This window comes from Lipotes vexillifer, unplaced genomic scaffold, assembly GCF_000442215.2.
Source record: "Lipotes vexillifer unplaced genomic scaffold, Lipotes_vexillifer_v1.1 scaffold799, whole genome shotgun sequence".
In the NCBI taxonomy this organism is placed as follows: Eukaryota; Metazoa; Chordata; class Mammalia; order Artiodactyla; family Lipotidae; genus Lipotes; species Lipotes vexillifer.
The window spans coordinates 733,962-743,532 of NW_006787679.1; the positions used below are offsets into that span (position 1 = coordinate 733,962).

The window sequence follows — 9,571 nt, forward strand, 5'->3', positions numbered from 1 at the left end:
TTGGGTCCAATCTTCCCCCCTCACTGTGGTCAGAGAGGGTTGGCTTCAAGATATTCTGGGTCCAACTCTTCTGTTGGTGGTGTTGCCTCACTGTCTCCTCCTTGATGGAAGGTTGCTCAGAGCCTTCAAACTGAACCGACAGCGCCCGCACGATCTGCTCCTTCTTCCACTCCCAGGGCTGCTAGTACTTGGCCGCTGGCCTCTTGTCGTCCTGGGGCAGCCGTGCCTTCCGCTCCGGCCCCTCGGCGCGCGGGCCGCCTTTGGCTGTCGGCTCATAGGGCATGTCGTACAGCTGCGGTGGCTTCCCGAGCAGCTCCTTGGAGCTCCGTCTCTTGGCCAGAGAGAGCCTCGGGCTTCGTGCTGTTCTCCCCTGGCTCGCAGGGGCTGTCGAGCAGATGAAGAGCCTTCACCAGGGGGTCTTTGGAACCTCATCGTCTGATTTCTGTTATCATTTGCTGTGCATCATAGGGTTCCATGTATCCATCATTCTCCCCTACTCTCTCTGCATCCCTTTGGCCTTTCGTTCATTTAGCATCATAAGGGTCAGTGTAGTCTTCTAAAATGATGACCGTGTCTTGCTGCTTAATAATCTTGTCCTTGTCCAGTTCGGTTCCCAGGGAGGAAGGGGAAGAGGACGCGGAGGAAGAGCTGCTGTTGCTACTGCTGCTGCTACTACTGCTGCTGGGGTAGTTGCTCTTCCCTTTCTTCTCTTGAATGTCCACCTTGATGAGCCTGTTGATGTAGGTGCTGCAGCCTGAGCTCTTGGCCGCACTCCGGTGGGGCTCCTCCTTGGTGGCCCAGGAGTTCTTGTGGCCCTTGCATGCGGCAGCCTGAATCAGACCCTGCAGGCTGTCTTGGGATTGCCGGCTATCCTTGGGGGGGCTGACCCTGGCCCAGCTGCTCCCCAGCTCATCTGCCGAGTTCTTTTGGACCTTGCCCGGGGTGGGCCCCGCGCTGCCCGCCTCCGAGTTCTTGCGCAATTTGCTGCTTCCCCCGCTGCCGGGCTTGGCCCGCTCCGACACTGTCTTCAGTTTCAGGGAGAACTCCTTGAACCACTTGGCCACCATGAGGGGCGCCTGGCCGGTGCGGCTCAGGAGTGTCGTGGCCACGGAGCAGGTGAGCGAGGAGGCCCAGCTTAGACACGGAGAAGCGCCAGGGGCCGGGGGCCACTGCATTCCCTGGGGCTGGAGTGCTAGAGGCCGTGGCGAGGCCCCACGACAGCTGCTCTGCTCGTCCTGAGCCAGCCGCCGCCTACACCCCACAGTGTGGGGCCCCTACAGCCGGCGGCGGGGGGCTTGGGGTGCCCAGCATGCGGGCGCGAGCCACTGCTTCAGACACGGACAGCGACAGGCACGACGCGCTGGGGCCCAGCCGGGGCTCGTCTTCAGCGCCTGCACAGCCAGGGCCTCCACGGGTCTCCGGGGGTGGCAGGTGCCAGGGGCTTTGCCTGCGTTTTCCTCCCGAAGTGGGAGAGGCTGGGCCCATGGAAGCCCCAAGACAGCCCTGCCCACACTCCCGGGGACCAGGGGAGACGAAGCGGAGGCAGCGGGTGTGTCCCCGGCACCGCGATGGATGGTGGGCCGCCAGCGGGCAGCCCACCCTCTCCAATAGTCTTTATTTTAAAGTCTGTTTTTTGTGATATGAGTATTACTACTCCAGCTTTCTTTTGATTTCCATTTGCATAGAATACATTTTTCCATCCCCTCACTTTCAGTCTGTATGTGTCCCTAGGTCTGAAGTGGGTCTCTTGTAGACAGCATATATATGGGTCTTGTTTTTGTATCCATTCAGCCAGTCTGTGTCTTTTGGTTGGAGTGTTTAATCCATTTACATTTAAGATAATTATCAGTATGTATGTTCCTATTTCCATTTTCTTAATTGTTTTGGATTTGTTTTTATAGGTCTTTTCCTTCTATTGTGTTTCCTGACTAGAGAAGTTCCTTTAGTATTTGTTGTAAAGCTGGTTTTGTGGTGCTGAATTTCATTAACTTTTGTTTGTCTGTAAAGTTTTTAATTTCTCCATCAAATCTGAATGAGATCCTTGATGAGTAGTGCAATCTTGGTTGTAGGTTTTCATTTTAAATACGTCCTGCCACTCCCTTCTGGCTTGCAGAGTTTCTGCTGAAAGATCACTGTTAACCTTATGGGGTTTCCCTTGTTTATTATTTTCCCTTGTATGTTGTTATTTTTTATTTTTCCTTGCTGCTTTTAATATTTTTTCCTTGAATTTAATTTTTGTTACTTTGATTAATATGTGTTTTGACATGTTTCTCCTTGGATTTATCCTGTATGGGACTGTCTGTGCTTCCTGGACTTGATTAATTATTTCCTTTCCCATGTTAGGGAAGTTTTCAACTATAATTTCTTCAAATATTTTCTCAGTCCCTTTTTTTTTCTTCTTCTTCTTCTTCTGGGACCCCTATAATTCAAATGTTGGTGTGTTTAATGTTGCCCCAGAGGTCTCTGAAGCTGTTCTCAATTCTTTTCATTCTTTTTTCTTTATTCTGCTCTGTGGCAGTTATTTCCACCATTTTATCTTCCAGGTCACTTATCCATTCTTCAGCCTCAGTTATTCTGCTATTGGTTCCTTCTAGAGAATTTTTTATTTCATTTATTGTGTTGTTCATCATTGTTTGTTTGCTCTTTAGTTCTACGTCCTTGTTAAATGTTTCTTGTATTTTCTCCATTCTATTTCTGAGATTGTGATCATCTTTACTATCATTAATCTGAATTCTTTTTCAGATAGACTTATTTCCTCTTCATTTGTTTTTTTCTGGTGGGATTTTTCCTTGCTCCTTCATCTGCTATATAGTTCTCTGTTTTCTCATTTTGTTAAACTAACTGTGTTTGGGGTCTCCTTCTCACAGGCTGCAGGTTCGTAGTTCCCATTATTTTTGGTATCTGCCACCAGTGTGTGAAGTTGGTTCAGTGGCTTGTGTAGGCTTCCTGGTGGAGGTGACTGGTGCCTGTGTTTTCATGGGTGGCGCTGTATCTTGTCCTTCTGGTGAACAGGGCTGCATCCAGTGGTGTGTTTTGGAGTGTCTGTGAACTTAGTATGACTTTAGGCAGGCTCTCTGCTAATGGGTGTGGTTGTATTCCTGTCTTGCTAGTTGTTTGGCATGGGACGTCAAGTGCTGGAGCTTTCTGGCCATTATTTGGAGCTGTGTCTTAGTGCTGAGATGGAGATCTCTGGGAGAGCTCTTTCTGATTGATGATACATGGGGCAGGGAGGTTTCTGGTGGTCCAATGTCCTGGACTCAGCCCTCCCACCTTGGAGGTGCCCAACACTCTGCCGGAGCACCAAGACCCTGCCAAACCCACAGCTCAGCAAAAAAGTAAGAGAGAACAAAACAAACAAAAAAAGAATACAAAAAGGAAAAATGAACAGACAGGACAAATGGTAAAAACATTTGTCCTTTTACCTAGGACAAATGGTAAAAGCAAACCTATACAGACAAAATCACACCAAGAATCATACACATACACACTCACAAAAAGAGAAAAAGGATAAATAAGTAAATAAATAAATATATAGATATATAGATATATATGAAGAGAGCAACCAAACCAATAAACAAATGTACCAATGATAATAAGCACTAAATACTATACTAATGTAAACATAAAACAAGAAACAAATTAGATGCAGAAAGCAAAACCCAAGTCTACAGTTGCTCCCAAAATCAACTGTCTCAATTTTGGGAACATTCCTTGTCTATTCAGGCATTCTTCAGATGGTTTATCAAGTTGATTGAGGGGATTTAATCTGCTGCTCCTGAGGCTGTGTGGAGAAATTTCCCTTTCTCTTCTTTGTTTGCACACTTCCTGGGGTTCAGCTTTCGCTTTGGCCCTGCCTCTGTGTGTAGACTGCCCTCAGGAGTCTCTTCCCTACCCAGACTGGAGGGGGTTACAGCAGCAGTTGATTAGGGCTCTCTTGCTCATTCAGGCCAGGGGGAAGGAGGGGTACAGTAGTCATATTGGAATGCAGGGCTAGCCTGATGTAGCAGAGGCTAGTGTGATGTTGCAACAGCCTGAAGCACACAGTGTGAGAACAGGTGACAATGGAGCATAGTGAGCTTGTCAAAGGAATGAAGCACAATGCATTTGTAGCTGCTGGTGGGATCCAAGGAACCTTAGGGAATCCACTTGGGATACTGAGCTAATTTACCTACCAGCATCATTACCAGGTATATGTTAGGAAATTGAGAAGCCAGGCTTGTTCAGCAAGAACATAAAACACCATATGAGTCATTGTGGATAATATGAGAGCCCAAAATCTTAAAGAGGAAGATGAAACATGAGATAAGTTCACAGTGGTAGTAGCTCCTTCAATAAATAAACTTTTTGACCATCTGCTGAGGACAGAATACAGATCAATGGGCTGATGTGCAAAAGAAGAAAAGAAGAGTTCTAGCCTTTAGGAGCTTACTGTCTAGGGAACAAGATATATGCAGATATATGTTCATGATACTGTGAAAAGAGATTAAAAAAATTGTCAAAATGGGTATAAAAAATAAGGAATATCTATTTTAAAATAGATTGGTCATGGTGAGCTATAATAGATGGTCAAGGCTTAATAGAGGAGGTTATTTGAAAAGAGTTATGAAATTTGAGTATACTTAGACCATGGAGGGCAGAGATCTTGTATGAGTGTGTCACTTACTTGTCCTTCAGACATGGCAGACATCACTAATCAGTCATGCTCTCACTGAACCTGGAAGCAGCATTAATCATTCTCAATAAAGTGTTTCAGGAAGACCCTACATTTTATCACAGATATCATTAGAGTTGAAAAATGTTTACCATCCCTAATTTCTACAGAGACATTGAGGAAAGGGACTTTCAGGAATAGGGTATAGCATGTACAAAAACTTGGTCTTGGAATTTATGTTCCAGGAACAATAAAATGTCAGGATTTATATTGAGTATTAAGAGAAGCAAGGTTAGGTAGTTGCAGTGTGCCCTAATAATAGAAAAGCATAGATGCCCAGTTTAGGCTATTAGTCTAATTTGGTTACTAAGAACCAGTGGGAATTTTTTGTATGCTAGCCATACCTCAATACCTTTATTGCGGTATGGTTGACATACAAAAATTTGCACATATTTATTGTATAATCCTTGATGAGTGTGGAGATAAGTATATACTTGTGAAACCACATTTATGCTGTAAACATATCCATCACCACCAAAAGTTTCCTCCCACTCTCTTTATTTATTAGTAATATTATTTCTTTTGTGTATGTGATAAAAACATTTAACATAAGATCTACCCTCTTAGCAAATTTTTAAGTATGCATCACATTATTGTTTATTATAGGCTCAATGCTATACAGTAAATATCTAGGATTTATATAACTGAAACTTTTTACCCTTTGACTAATACACCCTGTTTCTTCCTCCGGTCTCTGGCATCCAGTATTCTACTCTCTTCTTCTGTGAGCTTGACTGTTTTAGATTCCTCATGTAAGTGGTATCATGTAGTATTTGTCCTGTGTCTGGCTTATTTCACATAGCATAATATTCTCCAGTTTCATCCATGTTGTTGCAACCAGTGGATTTCTGAAAGCGAGTGTATGGCAAGATAATAGAAGCAATGTTAAATTTTTACATAAGGTAGATAAAAAAGGGATATTATGTGGTTATTTTTTTTATTTTTATTTTTTGCGATATGCGGGCCTCTCACTGTTGTGGCCTCTCCCCTTGCAGAGCACAGACTTCAGACGTGCAGGCTCAGCAGCCATGGCTCATGGGCACAGCCGCTCTGAGGCATGTGGGATCTTCCTGGACCAGGGCACGAACCCGTGTCCCCTGCATCGGCAGGTGGACTCTCAACCACTGCGCCACCAAGGAAGCCCCTTATGTGGGGTTTTGTCATTATTTTAGGGCCCAGCATGTGAAACACTTCCCAGTAACTTTGGAATTTTCCAGCTTATGTGTCAGAGCTCATCTCTCACTATAGAATGCAAAAATACTCACTGTTTCAGGATCCTCTGCCACTAGGGAATGAGCACATGTTTACAAGGGTATTGTGAAGAAGTCATTCCACATGGGATTCAGTATGAGGATGGGTGGCAGTCAGTAGTATCCGCAGCAGCATCAGTAGCAGAAGGAGCTACTTCCTGTTTCCAGAAAAAGCAGAGGTAGCAATATACCAGGATCAGAGTCAATGGAATTGGCAGGGCTAGGAACAGCATTGATGCCTAATAGAAGAAAGAATATCAGCAATTCTTGCAACATTATGCTGTAGCTCCTGGCTGTTTAGCCTCCAACCACAGTTTGGGACTCTCTGGTGATGTTTTGACTACCCTTTCAACAAATGCAACTTTTGTCTCAGTTGACCAGATTTGTTTTCTGTTGCTTGCAGATCTGATCCAAGGACATTCTAGTGAGGAGAATATTAAAATAATTTAGCCATGTGTAGGTGAGCTCCTGAGTGAGTTGTGTAGGACATGTAATTTCAAGGATGAATGGAAAGTTTTGGTGTCTGAAGGTCTATAAGAATTAAAGGTGGGAAGGTTTTTAAGTGCTGGGGTGAGCTAGTGGAAAAATATTGGAGGACATTAGTGGGGAAGTTGGTCAGTGGGGTGTGTTGAGCACATTGTGTTATTCCTGAGTTTGCAATGTTTTTCTCTATAGTTAGGATGTCTGTGCCTGCTAACTGGCTCCCAATGAATTTAAACACTTACTCTATCACAGAGACTGGAAGATAGGTGTATTATCATTCCTGATTTAAAAGAGATGGCTCCCAGATCCTTGAGAAAGACATTCCTGGATTATATAACTGGCAAAAAGCTTTTAAAAATATTTGCATCTCAAAGAGGTAGAAAAAGAATTTTATAATTACAAACTTTCTATAGTAATTGCTCTAATAAAATGGAGGGAAGGGGCCTAGTGTCAGGAAGAAGCTTATCTAAAGTTTAGTCAAGTTGAGGGTCACCCCTAAATTCCTAATCATTTTCCTGGTCAATTTCAGGGGGAGGAAGGAGAAAAAGGAAAAACTGAAGTTATTTTTACCTCCCGTTAGATAGATGGAATGGATTCCCAGAGTCCAAAATAATACTGTTATACAAAACATAGAACTGTAGACTTCTTGCACAGCTGGTCTGACTACTGAGATTCATTAACCCACATTAAAGATTAAATAATTTTTCCCATTTACATACTCCTTAGAGAACAGTCCTCCCAAACTACAATCAGAGTAGCAAACTAATAATCACTAACCACTAATACCAAAGTTTAACCAGTACTTTTTTTAAAAGTTCAATTCTATCCACATGTGATGAGACCAATAGAACATTCATTATGTGTTTGAAAATCAGTAAAAAGAACAGTAAGTGACTGTAAACTCAATAACCAATTTGAAGGAGACAATAATTTAACAATTATGAACAAGTAAAAGAGATATTACAAAATCTACATTTAAATATTATGTAAATAAAGGATGAATTTTAAATTGATGTGAATATATTGTATGAAACAGCTAGAATACACAACTGAATATGCATATAAATTGGAATATATATTTAAGTATGTTAGAATTTAAGGACCAAAAAAGGTTTCCAGAAATTACAAAATGCCAGATGAGTGAAAACATATCAATAAATTTCAATAAAATTGCTCCTCAGTTACATTTATTTTCTATTTCCTAAATTATTTCCTGATTATCTCATAATATTAGTAAATCCATAAATATTAAATCCATAAATTCATATTTTATTTGGTTACTTTCATCAGAAGTTGAGGTAATATAAATTATGAGGTTAAAGCTAAAGAAGCTTTTAGCCCCCTTTTCCTGTTTGCCCATTTCTGTTCCCCCTAACCTTAAAAAAAAGCTAATTATAGGAAAGAGATCATTAAGCAGTTGAAACTAACTCCTGACTTATGCTCTCCTGAGTACACACCATGCCTTGTCTAAGCTGTTGATTCTTTTCCTAGATAAAAGAAGTAAGAATGGAGAAGTAAGCAGTTAAAAAATGACTAATTCTCTACCCCCAACATCCCCCTTAGCAATCCTGCAGGCAGATCTGAAGAAAAGATAACATCTGAAGAGTCAGCCAGTTTTCACTCAAGGAGAATGATGCAGAACCCAACCTCCTGCCTGGATGATTCACTGAGATTCTTCCCCCACCCCCCTGCCAAATTTTCCCTTTAAAAACTGTCATGGCTGAGCAGAAACTTCAGAGTTGGTCTCTGGACACAAGTCCACCATCACCCCGTATTGCTGGCTTTCTGATGAAAGCACCTTTCCTTTCTACTGACACTTGCCTCTTGAATTGTTGGCATATGAATGGTGAACAGCCAAACCTGAGTTTGGTTACAAAAGTTCTGTGAAGTGTTCTGTTAAGTAACCAAAAGGAAAAAAAGAAATCAAAATTAAACAGATAAGGTGTTTTACATTATACTGACACTTGATTTCCATCAGACATGATTTCCTTCACTCTAATGCTTTTTTGTGTTAGCCCTTTAATCTGAGTTTGTTTTCTTTTTCCTAATGGAGAAGACTGTCAGTCTCTTAAAAACAAAACAAAACAAAAAAAACTAAAAACATTTTAATATGTTTAGATAACCTAAAGATATTTGAAGCAAGAAAATTGAAGTGCTCATGGAATATAGTCACTGAATTTTAGTTTCAGTAGGCACACTTCTATTTTTGTATTTAATTTGAATATGACCTATTGTTCTTGTCTTTTTTTTTTTTTTTTTTTGCTCCCTCTATTCTTTTATTCAATTATTGATGGGAAGAAAACACCTTTAAAAAAAGCTTTTCTTTCTTTTTGTTCTTTTATTTCCTCTATGGTGAACCTGTGTTCAAAAAAGAGGAAAAATGTTGTATGAATATCTGTTTCATGCCAAATGTCCTTAGTTAGTAAAGGACACTAATAAAGAGTATTTATATTCAAGTGTTGCATTATTTACACAGTAAATGGTTATTGAAGGTTATGTAAGTTGAATTTTTAGGATATCAATGTGTTAAATATGTGTAGGAATGGTTGCGTATAAATTGTTGTCCAGTCTCTAAGAAATATTTCCACTTTGTTCTGCTCACTTCTATCCTGGTCAAGGAGCAAAGTTACACCTTCACTTGTAACGGACCTTCTGGGGCCTTCCCAGAGCAGGCCCTTCCCCCATATCCTCTGCTTTAGCTCTTCTCTGAAGTATCTAGATAACAGTATCTGATGTACATTTCCTGAGTTGTTTTACAGATGTGGAAAACCCCCCACCAAATGGAAGATGTTAACTACTTGATGACCATGAGCACACAGCCCCCAGGCCTCCTGGAGCCTACTGATTGATAATGTTAATCTTTGTTACCTCATCATCAACCAGAGAATTGTGCACAAGTTGATCACAAACCCTGAAACCCCCCTCCCTCACCTGACCTTTAAAAATGCTTTGCTGAAACCCTTGATGGAGTTCTGGGATCTTTGGTCATGAGCCACCTATGTCCTTGCATGTCCCTGCAGTAAACTTTTCTCTGCCCAAACTCTGACACTTCAGTAGTGTTTGGCCTCAGTGTGCATCAGACACATGAACTTGCATTCTGTGACACACTCTTTCATTCCTTTACGCT

The 9,571-nt window shown here is 41.8% G+C and overlaps 1 pseudogene; it reads right to left on the minus strand.

Annotated features, from left to right (window-relative positions):
• LOC103076462 (SH2 domain-containing adapter protein E-like) overlaps positions 1–1,175 on the minus strand; it is a 1,536-nt pseudogene extending 361 nt beyond the window's left edge.
• Positions 1,176–9,571: the final 8,396 nt, after the last annotated feature.